Consider the following 15,395-nt stretch of genomic DNA (forward strand, 5'->3'; position numbering starts at 1 on the left):
TTCCAATCTATGATCACATGGAGTGATTCATATAGGTCAGTATAGAGTGTAAACCCTGTCTGACTCACATGAGCGGGCACGCAACTCTATAAGACACTCATTATAAAAATGCAGAGACCCTCGTCTCACCCCCAGCTGCTCCGGCTTCACGTGTGCCGGGGATTTTTTTGATTTGTGCTTTTATTTAGCCTTAGTGCGCGGCTCTGTGTTCATACCCTGTCTGCCCCCTCTGGTATGTTCATCTGTATTGCTTTTCCCGGTTTGCTGATTGTCAGAGATTTCCTATTCCAGTGTGGGCAGGAGAAACTGTCTTTTCTCTCTTTTCTTTCTCATTCTTTTTTTTCCCTCCTGCTTTTTTTTCCTCCTCCCTTCTCTCCTCCTGGCTTCTTTTTTTTTTTAAATCCTTTTATATTAGAAATTATTTCCTTTGGCATAACCCACACCCTCACCAAGCTAACCGGAGAAACCATGAATTAAATCCAAGGTAAGCTGCGATGTCTCTTTTATTCTGTGTCAGGCTGGCGGTGTCTTCTCTTTAATTTGCTCCACAATAAGAGATAGTGATGGTTATGATTATAATTATTATTTCAGCGCTGCGTTTTTTCCAGTAGGCTATTGAATCCAGAAAGGATCCTTTTGGCTGGAGCTGCTAATACAACCTGTTGTGATGACAGCTTCAGGAAATTGCTCTCTTAATAAATCTTGCTGACAAAATCCCCATCTCAGCTGCAAAAAATAATAATTGTGGTTTCTTGACAGATCAATAGTATCTCGTGATTAACCATTTGCTGTCTGATTTCTTTGTTTTGCTATGTATAAAATATTTGTTTGTGTATTTAGAAGTAATTGATACAATTACTTGGCAATGTGTCAGTGTCTAGGAGGGTTGGTTGATACACCCCAATTAAGACATTGTGTAGATTGTGTAGACCTCGGAAGGTGACAAGAGTACAAGAGTTCTACTTACCTGGGTTGGTTAGACATTGTCTATATTGTATAAACCTTGGAAGGTGAGTGCTCTTCTTTAAAGGAGTTCTACTTACCTGGGTTGGTTAGACATTGTCTATATTGTATAAACCTTGGAAGGTGAGTGCTCTTCTTTAAAGGAGTTCTACTTACCTGGGTTGGTTAGACATTGTCTATATTGTATAAACCTTGGAAGGTGAGTGCTCTTCTGTAAAGGAGTTCTACTTACCTGGGTTGGTTAGACATTGGCTAGATTGTATAAACCTTGGAAGGTGATTGCTCTTCTTTAAAGGAGTTCTACTTACCTGGGTTGGTTAGACATTGTCTATATTGTATAAACCTTGGAAGGTGATTGCTCTTCTTTAAAGGAGTTCTACTTACCTGAGTTGGTTAGACATTGGCTAGATTGTATAAACCTTGAAAGGTGATTGCTCGTCTTTACAAAAGTTCTACTTACCTGGGTTGGTTAGACTTTGGCTAGATTGTATAAACCTCGGAAGGTGAGTGCTCTTCTTTACAAAAGTTCTACTTAGCTTGGTTGGTTGATGCACCCCAAGTAAGACATTGTCTATATTGTATAAACCTCGGAAGGTGATTGCTCTTCTTTAAAGGAGTTCTACTTACCTGGGTTGGTTAGACTTTGGCTAGATTGTATAAACCTCGGAAGGTGAGTGATCTTCTTTACAAGAGTTCTACTTAGCTGGGTTGGTTGATACACCCCAAGGAAGACATTGGCTAGATTATATAAACCTTGTAAGGTGAGTGATCTTCTTTAAAGGAGTTCTACTTAGCTTGGTTGGTTGATACACCCCTTGTAAGACATTGGCTAGATTTTGTATACCTTGGAAGGTGAGTGATCTTCTGTACACGAGTTCTACTTAGCTGAGTTGGTTGATAAGCCCCAGTTACAAGGCATTGTCTATATTGTTTATACCTCGGAAGGTGAGTGCTCTTCTTTAAAAGATTTCTACTGAGCTGGACTTCCATAGAGAATGCATTGGATCTTCTAAAGTTTACGCTTATCGATGCTAATTGCTTATGATCTGTCATAGTTAGCACCGCTAATTAAAACAATGCAGGTTCTTTTCTTGCAACTTTGTAGACTCGGCACACAGCGCCGCCTGTTATTTGCTATTTATAATGGTGCAAGGTGATTTGCATTCGTTCTCCCAAGTCAACCGAGATTCGCGGTAACGTCGGTGCTGCCTTTTCTGGCTCTCTGATGTCCCTTCTTGTATTTTCTGGATACATGAGTGTTCATGACCTTTGTAGACTGTTTACTAGTTCTGAACGCGTCGCATTTGGATTTTCTGGTTTGTAGAAATCATTGCTATGACAACTACATTTTAGGGGTTCGTATGAAATACAGCAAATAAGCAGCGTCTTTACAAAACTGCAGTTAATTAAAGAAAAAAAACCAAGGATGTGAGATTTTGTGCAGTTTGGTTTGTGTATTAACCATCACATGTCCAACAAGTTTTTCCAAAATTGTATCAGGATGCAGTTCACTTTATCAGCATGGGTTACAGAGATTATATAAGCAAAGTAGATCAGAAACAGGCACCCTAGGCTGTGTGCACTGTGCGTTTTTTATCATGTTTTTTATGCATTTTTTTTAGTGCAGGTTTGTCACATTGCAGATTTTCTGCACCAAAAACTGCATGTCTTGGCAGGAAAATGCTGCAGAAAAACATTTTTGACGTGGTTTTGTGTTTTTTAATGTTTTTTTCATGCATTCTAATAGGAAAATCGCTGGAAAAAACGCAGAAGCAATTGACATGTCTGCATCAAAAACTGCATTTCTTGGCAACAAAAAACGGCAGAAAAATGCTTGTTTTTTGCAGTGGTTTGTGTTTTTTGATGCTTTTTTTTCCAATGCATTTTTTAATGCATTCTAATAGGAAAAACGCAGAAACAATTGACATGTCTGCACCAAAAACCACATCTCTTGCCAGCAAAAACGCTGCAGAAAAATGCTTGTTTTTTACAGCGGTTTTGTGTTTTTAATGCTGATTTTGATGCTTTATTTATGCTTCTAATAGGAAAAATGCAGAAACAATTAACACGTCTGCATCAAAATCTGCAAGGAAAAAAATCGGCAACGTGTGCTCAACACTTGAGGATTCTCATAGACTTTGCTGGAATATGTTTTTCCCTTGCAGATTGATTAAAATCTGCAAGAAAATGCCCATAATAAAAGTGAAAAAAACGCAGCGTGTGCACACAGCCTTATGCCAGCAGTCAATGAAAATCCTGCATGTTTTTTTTTTCCTTGCCGGTTCGGTGCAGAAATAAATCGGCGGTATGTCAATTCTTTCAACATTTTTGCAGCGTTTTTTGGCCCCAGAATGCGGAAAAAATGCATGGAAAAAAAACGCATCAAAAATGCGCAAAGATCCTGCAAAAACTTCAGTGTGTGCACATAGCCTTAAACTTTAATACTGCCGTTGAACCCACAGGTCCAGCATGCCTTGTGAGCGCTGGTGTAAGCATAAAACGCTGGTACTTGTAGTTCTCTGGAACTAATAACACAAGTTTCTGAGCCTTTTTCTAGGTTATGCAAAGAGTAATAGAAAGTGAGGATTTGGCAACAGGTGATATTGAACGCCGGAGCCGGACAGTTCTGGCACGAATAGACTTAAAGTATTATTGATTTTTGAGACAGAACGAAAAGACGTCTGCAAATGAATGAGGAAGCGGCGCGCGGGGTAATGGCCGGGGCTGGATTTGCATGCTGATTTGTTAATGAATGTACTCATATGTGAGAGTCCTTGGAGAGAGACCTGACCCCGAATTTAAGAACTGCGCCCTCTGCACGATTTTATCATCGACCCTTTTTACTTGAGAGCGGAGATGAAGCGCAGCTGTCAGATCCTCTATAATAACCGATACCCTCCGCTCTGCCACGTGGACAGGCCGCAGTATAGCGGGGTGTGACTGGACAGGGCAGTGATTGACAGCGCAGCCTCCCATGGGATTGTATCTGCGACAGCGCAGCCTCTGTGGTAGGTAAGTAGCATTAAAAGACACACCAATAATTAAAATGACCCCCTACACGTTCTGCCACCTGCCAACAGACGGCATGGAAGACACCGTATGGAACATTGGGGGGGGGGACGGGGAGGGGGGACGGGGAGCGACAGCATCGGATGAGAAGAATTCACTTACCCTTAGTTTTAATGTTGATTCATTATTAAGAGATTCTAATTCTAAAATCATTTGATTTTCCATTTGCTGCGACCAGTGTTTTGCTGCCGTTGAATATAATCTATTGTTCTCTGTTAGCAGCCAGTTGGAAGAGAGCTATGAGGTTAATTACCATCAATTGGATTGGTAATCTGGGTCCAACTTTAAAGGGAACCTGTCACCAGATTTGTCCCCTATAAGCTGCAACCACCACCAGTGATCTCTTATATACAACATTCCAGAATACTGTATATAAGAGCCCAGGCCTCTGTGTAAGGTAAAAACACCTTTATTATATTCACCTAAGGGGCGGTGCGGTCTGATGGGTGTCGCTGCTCTCCGGTCTGTGGCCTCCTCTCTGCGGCGATCTCCATCCTCCATCTTCTGAGACCCGTGTGCATGACGCGTCCTACATCATCCACACAGTTTGGCATTGCGGTCCTGCGCAGGCGCACTTTGGTCTGTCCTGCTGAGGGCAGATCACAGTACTGTAATGCACAGGTGCGAGGAAAGGCCAAAGACCATCTGCGCATGTGCACTACAATACACTGATCTGCCCTGAGTAGAGCAGCTCAAAGTGCGCCTGCGCAGGGCCGCAATGCTGGGCTGTGTGGATGACGTAGGATACATCATGCACATGAGCCTCAGAAGAAGGAGGATGGAGATCACCGCAGAGAGGAGGCGCCGGACCGGAGAGCAGCGACACTCATTAGACCAGACCACCTCCTGTATACATTATACAGAGCTGACTCCTTCCTCGTAAATATGTCCCCTATCCTGGTATATATGCCCCCCATCCTAGTATATATGACCCAATCCAAGTATATATGTTCCCCATTCAAGCCCACATCCTAGTGTATATATAGTCCCATCCTGGTAAAAAATGTCCCCATCCTGTTATATATGTCCCCATCCTGTTATACATGTCTATATCCTGAGCTCCTCCTGGTATATACTGTCCCCCTCCTGGTATCTACTGTCCCCCTCCTGGGGCCCTCCTGGTGTATAGTGTCTCCCTACGGGGCCCCTCTTGGTATATATTGTCTCCCCAGGTATACACTGTCTCCTTCCTGGTAGCTACTGTCCCCCTCTTGGTATATATGTCCCCATCTTGGTAAATATGTCTCCGTTATGCCTAATGCAAAAAAAACAACAACATTGTACTCACCCTCTCGGGCATCCATGTCGCGCAGCGTCTTCCTGTCTAGCCAGCGCGCAGTGTGCAGCAGCTCTCATTGGTGTCGATGCTATTGCAATGTATGACATCATTGCCATTGGCCACCTTCAGTCACTGGGACACTGATGAAAGCTACTGGCTTCTGTTTGGCCGGCAGTGTGTATCACAGTACAGGGAACCGACGGGTCTCTGCACCGCGATGAATTTAAGTTGGATGTGTATCCTCTGATGCAATTCCAGCTGAAGCAGGGGCTGGGGCCGGTGGCCTTCTGCTCTCCCAGGCCCGATTGCAGTTGCAATTGTTCTGCCCCGTTGGTGACTTTTCTGCCCTCTGCTCCTCAGCATTCGGTGACCCCGAGTTGCTGCTGTTCTTAATTAGTGATGGGTGAAGAGTAACTATTTGTATTCGGATCTTTGGAAGGAGACAATTCTATAGGCAGACAACATGGCGAGGGGCTGGAATTTATACATCTTTGGCAATAGTTCTGCAAAGTCTGAATGGACTACGTGTATCCCAACACTTGGCATTGTGGAAGGATATAGAAGAAGATATGTTACTGGTAAAATAAATGTCTTATTTTGTAATCTCTTCTGATTATCATCCTAGAATGAGGGTAATCAGTGGCCGCACGTCCCACGGGTATTGCACTTGCTTTACTGTTACGTGGTGGGGAAAGCGACTCATTGCACCGCATTAGAGGAAAATATTGCAAGGAAATAATTACTGCTCGGCCGCGCTCTTAAGAAGTGCACATGGCAACTGCGAATTACGGCAGACACGTAACACAATCAATAGTTTTTATTCAAGCAGAAACCGGAGGATGACTTCCTCCGACACAGACGTACCATTAACTCTTTCATCACTGCTGTGCCTTCATGTGGTTCATTCATTCAAGCCCTTAGCTAAATACACAGGCAGCCGTGTGATATAATATACAATGATATTCATTTGAGGAATATTTTTCTACAATAGTCAGTTCCAAAAAATATTGTTTGAGTATTATATATCGTGTCATCCTTTATGGAGTTAAAGAATCACTTAACACAAAAAATGATGCAATAAATAAATAAATAATTCAGCGATCCCCACCCCCTCCTCATCACTTCTTCTTCTTCTTTGATCTTAGTCTCTGCTTATCTAGATCCATCTTCTTTTTGTCCTCCTCATCCTCGCTGTCTTGTGTGTGTCTGTAGAACAACTGGCTGCAGCAGAAGCCTCTTCCCTTTCTGTCCTGTGTGCAATAGGACAGAAAATTACTACACTTATCCCCCTTCATCAAAGAGGTGGGGGTTCAGCCAGCAAAGATATATGAACTCCTGTGTAGAGATGAGGGAATCCTAGGTATGGTGTTCGCAGCGCCACCATCAGGGCACTACTGCCCTTACTGGCATATGGGGCCCAGTGAAGAGGGCCTGACCAGGGTACTTGCTTCACTTTATTAAGCCCCGGGCTAAGCCCCCTCTTCACCGGGCACCAGTCCCAGCCTGTAGAAAGTATGGCAGCATACAGAGGGGGCCACTTTAGCTGGGTGCACATGGATAATTTGTTTTCGAAGTGATTAAGGTTCCTAGAATGCAAATTAGCCATGTAGTGGCACCAGGGGCAGTGAGGCAGAACAGACTATCTGCACATCATCCCGCGGCCCAGAGTGCAGCTGCGTGATGAGGTCATCATTCTGCGACCTCATCACACTGTTGCAGGCAATACAGAGCTGCGGAGGTGGCAAAGACCCAGTGGGGAAAGGTAAGTGCTCATTGAGCTGAGGAAAGGGTCAGGTCCCTGCTTTGCTTCAGCTAGATATGCGTTTGAGGGCACACATCCAGCTGAAAAGCATTGTGGCGCAGAGAGGACGTCACGCGATGTGGGAACAGGGGTTTGAGGTCTTATATACACATATATTCAGCCAGCAGATGGTGTTTGATGGAAGCTGTTAATGTGTGATTGGTGAGGATGTAGTGCTGAAGTGGAGTTTTTCCAAGAGTGGCAGTGGGACTGTGGAAGGCTTGCGTGGCGGAGGCAGAGCTGGGCTGCAGCCTGGGCAGAGTCTGAAGGGGGCCCAAAAGTTTTGCCAGTATTGGGTCTTGAAGTTTTGTGGCAGCTCTGGGTGTTTGTACCAAACACAGACTTTACAAAAAAAAAATAGAGTTCGGGTGTTTTAAGTATGAGCACCACTCATGCAAGCATCACTGTGCTCGGGTACACTCGGTGCTCAGCCCACTGCGAGCCTCTTGCAGTGTTTGATCGGCTCTCACTGAAGGATAACAACAGCGTGATCAGATGTAGTGTGCATCAAACAAAAAAAATTGGAAAAAGCCCGACCAACCTCCCCCAGAAGGGATCTGTTTATGGCTGCATGTGGGCGGAGACTCGAACTGCCCAATCAGTGACTTCCACTGGGATTCAGGTCAAGTCTGAGTCCCAAACCGAACTTTATCAATGTCCGGCTGAACCCACCAAACTGAACTTTATCAATGTCCGGCTGAACCCACCAAACTGAACTTTATCAATGTCCGACTGAACCCACCAAACCGAACTTTATCAATGTCCGGCTGAACCCACCAAACTGAACTTTATCAATGTCCGACTGAACCCACCAAACCGAACTTTATCAATGTCCGGCTGAACCCACCAAACTGAACTTTATCAATGTCCGACTGAACCCACCAAACCGAACTTTATCAATGTCCGGCTGAACCCACCAAACTGAACTTTATCAATGTCCGACTGAACCCACCAAACCGAACTTTATCAATGTCTGGCTGAACCCACCAAACTGAACTTTATCAATGTCCGACTGAACCCACAAAACCGAACTTTATCAATGTCCGACTGAACCCACAAAACCGAACTTTATCAATGTCCGGCTGAACCCACCAAACCGAACTTTATCAATGTTGGACCTGCTGAACTGAACTTCCACGAGTCTGCTCATCTCTACTCCTGTGCACTCAGCAGGTTCAGACAGACTTTAGATAAAGTTAAGTTCGGGACCCGGACTTGAACTGAACCCCAAAGGAAGTCAATGATTGGGCAGCCAGCCATAAACAGTGCACTTCTGGGGGAGGGAGGACAGTTTTTTTTTTTCTAACTACATACGAAAACGTTTATTCCCCCAGTGAGAGCCATTCATAAACTTCAAGTGGCTCGCATTGGGCTGAGCATCATAGCTTACCCATGCACCCTGATGCTCAATTGATTGGTTAGCATGCGTAAATTACCCGAACTCGAAGGTGGACTATTAGTTTTTTAAAAGTCTGTGTTGAGTACGAACCCTGAACTTTACAGTTTGGTTTCACTCATCTCTACCCACAAGTAAATACTTTGTAAGATCACCTTTTGCTGCAATTACTGCTGCAAGTCTTTTGGGGGACGTCTCTACCAGCTTTGCACATCTAGACGCTGAAGTGTTTGCCCATTCTTCTTTGCAAAATATCTCTAGCTCAATGAGATTGGATGGAGGAGTGTGTAAACAGCAATTTTCATGTCTTGTCATAGATTCTCAATAGGATTTTGGTCTGGACTGTGACTGGACCATTCACACATGAATATGCTTTGATCTAAACCCTCAATTGTAGCTCAGGCAGGATGTTTAGAGATGTTATTCTACTGGAAGGTGAATCTATGCCCCAGTCTGAAGTCTTTTCCAGCCTCTACCAGGTGTTCCTCTAGGATTGTCCTGTATTTAGCCCCATTCATCATCCCATGAACTCTGACCATCTTCCCTTCCCCTGCTTGTAGGGGAGTTAAGGGTTAGTCCCACCCGTGCATCTGTACCCGGCACACTAATGGTCTGTACCTGTAAGTGCCTTATATAGTTTGCCACCAGGTGGCAGTGTTGTAGTGTGTATGTCTTGGCACTTGGGTAGGCAGGAGAAGGGGAAGAGGGATTCTAAAAGGGAAAGTTGATGGGGAGAGGGAGGAGAGTCCCCGGGAAGCTGTGAGAACTCCCCTATTTTGATTGTTGGCTCGGACCATAAGGGTCACCACCATGGCCGTGGTACATGGAATCCGGTTCTGATGTATTATCCGTGTCCCCCACAGACAGGGGTTGAGTCTGGCGGTCGGGGGCCTGGCGCTGGTATCTGCTGGCGGTAATGTAAAGAAGCCCCACTGACGTAAAGGGCAGTGCGCCCCCTGGTGGTGTGGTATGTCTGGTTGACCTGACACGGAGGGGAAACCTCTGGAAGATTGCGGACTCCTGTGTGGATATGAAGTGTAGTGAGGAAAAGAGAGGCACATAGAATACTGAAGGTGCCTGGGTGCCAGAGATACTGATTGCTGTGAAATTATGTCAGGTGTGAAGAGTGGAAGGAACCCCCATGCGAATGTTACCAGGGCCGGCAATGCGGACAGAGGTGTTGTGAAGTTCCTAGAAATAAAGTTAACATGTTTAAGGAAGAACCGATTCTGGACTTTATTTTCTGAAGAAAAGTGAAAGTAATGTCGCCTGAAACTGTAACGGAGTCCTCCTGTATGTGGTGCGGCGACGGGGAGGTGAGGGGTTAATGACAGGTTGTGCTGTGACCTGTTGTTCCCCTGCTGCAATGACTACTACACACATTCCTGCCCCGTGCTTCAGCACATGCTGAAGACAAGCCTCTCCACAGCATGATGCTGCCACCACCATGTTTGGCAGTGGGGATGGTGTTTTGAGGGTGATGTACAGTGTTAGTTTTCCACCTCACAATAGCGTTTTCCATTTAGCCAAAAAAGTTCTAATTTGGTCTCATCTGACCAGAGCACCTTCTTCATTATGCTAGTTAGGTCCTTTACATGGCATGTGGAAGAAGGTTCTCTGGTCACATGAGACCAAAGTAGATCTGACAGTGATGTTCTGTTTGACAGACTCAAATGGAGTGTCCCCAGATGTAGCATAAAAAACAAGGAATTGTTGGCGAGGGTGAACAGTTGGGAATTTTCAAGTTAAGTTACGAAAAATGATTCTGTTTTAAAAGTTAACTACTTAGTAAGTTTTAGGTATCGGACAACCCCCTTACTACACGCAGTTTGGTGACACTCCCACTTTATTAAGAGTGTATATGAATGCATTGGAAAATGCACGAAAGATGTAGGAATAATGGTTGTGGAATAGCTGAGCCCGGAAGAACCGAGGTCTGACACCAGAGACCGCGGACCGGGTGTGACGCAGTCGGCACCTCTAGTTACCATCACTAGTGAATGCCACGTGCCTTTTATACGTGGACAGCTCCGTGCCTTGTAGAAAACACCTTCCCTAATCATGCACAGAATATGTCTCCCCCTTTGACTTAATGACAAATGATTCACCCACTCATGTTTTTTGTTATGGATGCATAATGCAGCTCCTCTATGTGCAATCACATTCTACTTACCTACAGTTTTCTGTTAATTATACCAAATTAATTGAATAACTGACAGATCTGGCATTCACAGGAGCTATTGAAAAGATATTTCCAGGACTGGGGATGACTAATTACTTATTGATATTAGCACAATGCATCCTGTAGCCGACAGACAGGATTGATAACAAGCTGGAGCAGAATAGATAATGTATACGCTCTGTAGCCCCTGCCCCGGCTTTATCACTCTGCGTTGCCTGCTTAAAGGGAGATTCCAGTAAGTAAGCCATTGCAATTAGCTTCCAACCTCCTAATGACTCATTACCGAGCTGTGTTTTATGCTTAAGCTCACATTTGTCAGAGACCCTTAGGACCAGCAGAGGTGGCCCATGGATGGCAAACTGGACCTGCCGGCTGCTCTCCAGCTTAACCATAGCATTGAAGAGCTATAGGTACCTATTCATAGGCACCCCCAGTAATCTCTGTGCACGGCCCGAGGTGGCCCATGGATGGCAAATTGGACCTGCCGGCTGCTGTCCAGCTTAGGCTGCTTTCACACTGGCGCTGTTTTGCATCTGTCACAATCAGTTGTGTGACTGATGGAACGGATGCGTTGCAGATAGTGGCACAACTGATGTGACTGATGCTGCAAAACAATGATCCGTTGTTTTGTTTTTCTTACCAGCAGCCAGCTTTTGTGAATGAGCTGCCAGCCAATCAGCTGATCTTTCGCAAAAGGTGGCCGCTGGCTGATCAGCTGATCTGTCACAAGAGGCGGCCGTCGGGTGATCAGCTGATCTTTCGCAAAAGGTGGCCGCTGGCCGATCAGCTGATTCTTCACAAGAGGCGTCCGCCGGCCGATCAGCTGATTGTTCCCAAAAGGCGGCCGCTGGCTGATCAGCTGATCGTTTACAAAAGGCGGCCGCTGGCTGATCAGCTGATCGTTCCCAAAAGGCGTCCACCAGCTGATCAGCTGATCGTTTACAAAAGGCGGCCGCTGGCTGATCAGCTGATCGTTCCCAAAAGGCGGCCGCTGGCTGATCAGCTGATCGTTTCCAAAAGGCGTCCACCAGCTGATCAGCTGATCGTTCCGGCCGCTGGAACTGAATTTACAGTAGATCATGGTTTTTTATTGTGCGCTTGCTCACAGTAAAAAACTGATCCGCCACACTCAAAAAACGTTACATTCAGCGTTGCTCCCACCTGACGCTCAGTCAGTAAACGACTTATCCATCACGTGGCGGATGCAACGCAGGGCCATTAGTCACAATCCGTTGATAATAGAAGCCTATGGGGGAAAAAAACGGATTCCTGCTAAATATTTTGCAGGATACCGTATTTCCTCAAAGCGACGGATTGTGACTGATGCAAAACAACGCAAGTGTGAAAGCAGCCTTAACCATAGCATTGAAGTGCTATAGGTGCCTATTCATAGGCGCCCCCAGTAATCTCTGTGCAAGGCCAGAGGTGGCCAGAGGTGGCCAGAGGTGGCCAGAGGTGGCCAGTGGGCTGACTCTATATCTATAACTACTATTATACAAGGGGATGGAGTGAACGGCCGTTCTTCAACATTCCGACCAACGACTAAACATTAAATAACTGTTGTTTTAAAATCTTTATAGAAAACAAGTTACAGCATTTTTATCCCCACAGAGAAATATTAACCCTTTCACCCCCGGGCAATTTTCCGGTTTTCGTTTTTGAAAAAAAAAACCTAAAAATGTGCAATTGTACAACTGTTTCTTGGGGTCTTTTATTTTCTCCTTCTCTACAAATTTACAAATTTAAGAGGCAGTAAAAACCCAGCACTAAATGTAAACCAGCCTTGGGCAGATGGTAGGGCTGTTCAAAGAAAAAAGTCTCATATGGATTTGTAGGCAAAAAATAAAAAAGTTATGACTCTTGGAAGAAGGGGAGGAAAAAACCAAAGCGCAAAAACAAAAAAACAAATGAGTGTTCTTAAGGGGTCAGCAGGGTTTCTCACGTTGGACAATCCTTGCTTATTAAAGTTGGCCTTTAAACTTGACTTCAGTGACTAAAGAGGCTTCAATTCATTTATCCATATTTAAACATGTAAAAATAAAAAAAATGGAACAGCACCATTTAGAAAAGACACTGGGTGCCAGGCCTCACCACAACATCCAAATGTAATATATAAATCCAAGAAAAAGGAAAGGCAGCACTCTGGATTTTCTGGTGAAAAATTTGGACTTTATTGAGCCCTGTGGCAACGTTTCAGTTCACCTCGGCCGATTGTTCGGTTTTTTTTGCTCCCCTTTTTCAAAAGCTGTAACTTTTTTATTTTTTAGTCAATCTTGCCATGTGAGAGCTTGTTTTTTGCGGGAAAAGTTGTACTTGTAAATGAAACCATAAGGTTTACCATATAGTGTATTGTAAAATGGCAAAAAAATTCCAAGTACGGAAAAATTGCAAAAAAAGTGTGATTGCATGATTGGTTTTGAGATATTTTATTCACTGTGTTCACTATATGGTAAAACTGATTGGTCAGTGTGATGCCTGAGGTCGGTACGGGTTCGTAGACACCAAACATGTATAGGTTTACTATTATCTAAGTGGTTAAAACAAAATCAGAAGTAAAGGGTACTTCACACACTGGGACATCGCTAGCGATCTCATTAGCGATATGAAATTCTAGATCGCAAGTGCGATCTTTCGAGGTCGCACATAGGTCATTTTACGCATGTTCGATCTCGAAAGATCTCACTCGCGATCTAGAATTTCACATCGCTAATGAGATCGCTAGCGATGTCGTAGTGTGTAAAGTACCCTTTAGTCCAAAAAAAGTGGCGCACGTCTTGCGCCACTTTCTGCAACCCGTAGTGTTCTAATTTTTCGGGATCTGTGGCTCAGTGATGACTTATTTTTTGCTGACATTTTTAACAGTACCATTTTTGCACAGATACTGCGTTTTGATCGCCTATTATTGCATTTTGCACAAAATTTGCGACAACCAAAAAATGTAATTTTGTCATTTGGAATTTTTTGCCTCTTCGCCGTTTACTGATCAGATTAATTGATTTTATATTTTGATAGATCGGGCATTTCTGAACGCGGTGATACCAAATGTGTGTATATATTTTTTTCTTTTTTAACCCTTTAATTTTCAATGGGGCAAATGGGGGGTGATTAGAACTTTTATGTTTTTTAATTTTTTTAAACTTTTTTTTATTTTACTAGTCCCCATAGGGGGCTATAAGGATCAGCCATCTGATTGCTTAGTCTTTTCTCCTGATTAGAGCAAAACCGCTCAGATCGGGAGAAATGCTCCTCTCTTGTAACCTGAAGTACTTGACTGCTTGTTACCGGACCTGAGTCATGTGAGCTACAGGAGTCATCACATGACCCTATACTACCAAGACAACCATCGGATCCACGTGATCACGTCACATGACTTCCGGAGGAGGCCAGTGAGTACAGATCTACCGCGATTACCATTAAAATGGCACTGTCACATTTTGACAATGCCATTCAAGGGGTTAACAGGTAAGGGTTGATAGTGTTTCCACTCGTGCCTGCAAGGTACACATGTCAGCTGTACAAATCAGCTGACATGTGCTCGGATCCCCCCGACTGCCGTGGGCAGCCGGTGGGGATTTACACTATGACCGCAGGGACGTAATATTACTGCCCGCGGTCATTAAGGGGTTAATACCTTTGTTAAGGATTGACATCACTTCTCTGCTGAGCTCTGCCCATTATGGTCACATTATGGTCATATATGATCAGCTGATGTGTGCAGGGAACAGTGCAGGCTCGGCGTGCGAGCCCGCATCAAAGGCAGAGACACAACCTAGGACATAAATATATGTCACATCATATGTTGTGAAGGGGTTAAACAGGCACAGCACACAGATAGTACACATATGCCATCCGTGTGCTGTATGTGTTTTTCATGGACCCCATCAGTTATATTGGCTCTTGTATAATACTGTGGAATAAAGAAACGCAATAGGGTCTTACCCAGTAGGGAAATTAATATTCAGGTTGTGACAGTCACAACCCCTACATGCATGTGCAGTGATGGTATCAGCCGCAGCCCCGAGGTTAGAATCAATGGCAGAGAAAATCGGGTATATGCCGCGCTAACACCACGGAATCCAATCTTGATCTAATTCCGTTATTATATGTACAGGTCGACGCGTTTCAGAGACATCCGTCTCCTTCATCAGGACATCAAAGGAACAGTATGTCATCAGCTGTGAGGAGCCTATATATATATATATATATGATACAAGTAAAATATATCTTTGTACCGTGTTAGCCAGTAGAGATAAAAAAATTTGACCATCCGAGCGTATCACAGCCCGGCCCAGACCCTTATCAGAGGACAATAAAACTTTCACACTGAACTGCAGCAATATTTATGGCCACAACAGTTTGCCCCCTGCCATAGTGATAGTTCTGTTTCATATAACTTGTTTTTTTTTTGGTTTTTTTTACTGCCCCATTCTATGTCCTGTTGTGTATAAATATGTGACTCTTCAGATTTTGTGTTATACCATGCCTGATGAAGAGACCTGAGTAGTCTCAAAAGCTTGCAATTATTACCATCTTTTCAGTTAGCCATTAAAAGGTATCAACCACTGAGGACTCTCTGTTCTTTTAAACAAATTTTTTTATATATACATGTGAAGTGCCACATCGAAAGACCGCCAGCAACAATTCAAATAGTGGCCGGATGTTCGACTGTTATATTATCGGACATTATATACAATTAATGCACAGA

General features: G+C 44.1%; 1 protein-coding gene across 4 annotated transcripts in view; it reads left to right on the plus strand.

Moving 5' to 3' along the window:
- Window positions 1-238: 238 nt before the first annotated feature.
- Window positions 239-15,395, plus strand: part of CACNA1E (calcium voltage-gated channel subunit alpha1 E) — a 964,825-nt gene continuing 949,668 nt past the window's right edge. For all 4 annotated transcript variants that reach the window (XM_075320594.1, XM_075320596.1, XM_075320595.1 and 1 more), the window contains exon 1: window positions 239-484. The gene's annotated coding sequence lies outside the window, so the exon portion shown is untranslated. The remainder of the gene's footprint in view (window positions 485-15,395) is intronic.

The sequence above is a fragment of the Anomaloglossus baeobatrachus genome, chromosome 8 (genome assembly GCF_048569485.1).
Source record: "Anomaloglossus baeobatrachus isolate aAnoBae1 chromosome 8, aAnoBae1.hap1, whole genome shotgun sequence".
Lineage (NCBI taxonomy): Eukaryota > Metazoa > Chordata > Amphibia > Anura > Aromobatidae > Anomaloglossus > Anomaloglossus baeobatrachus.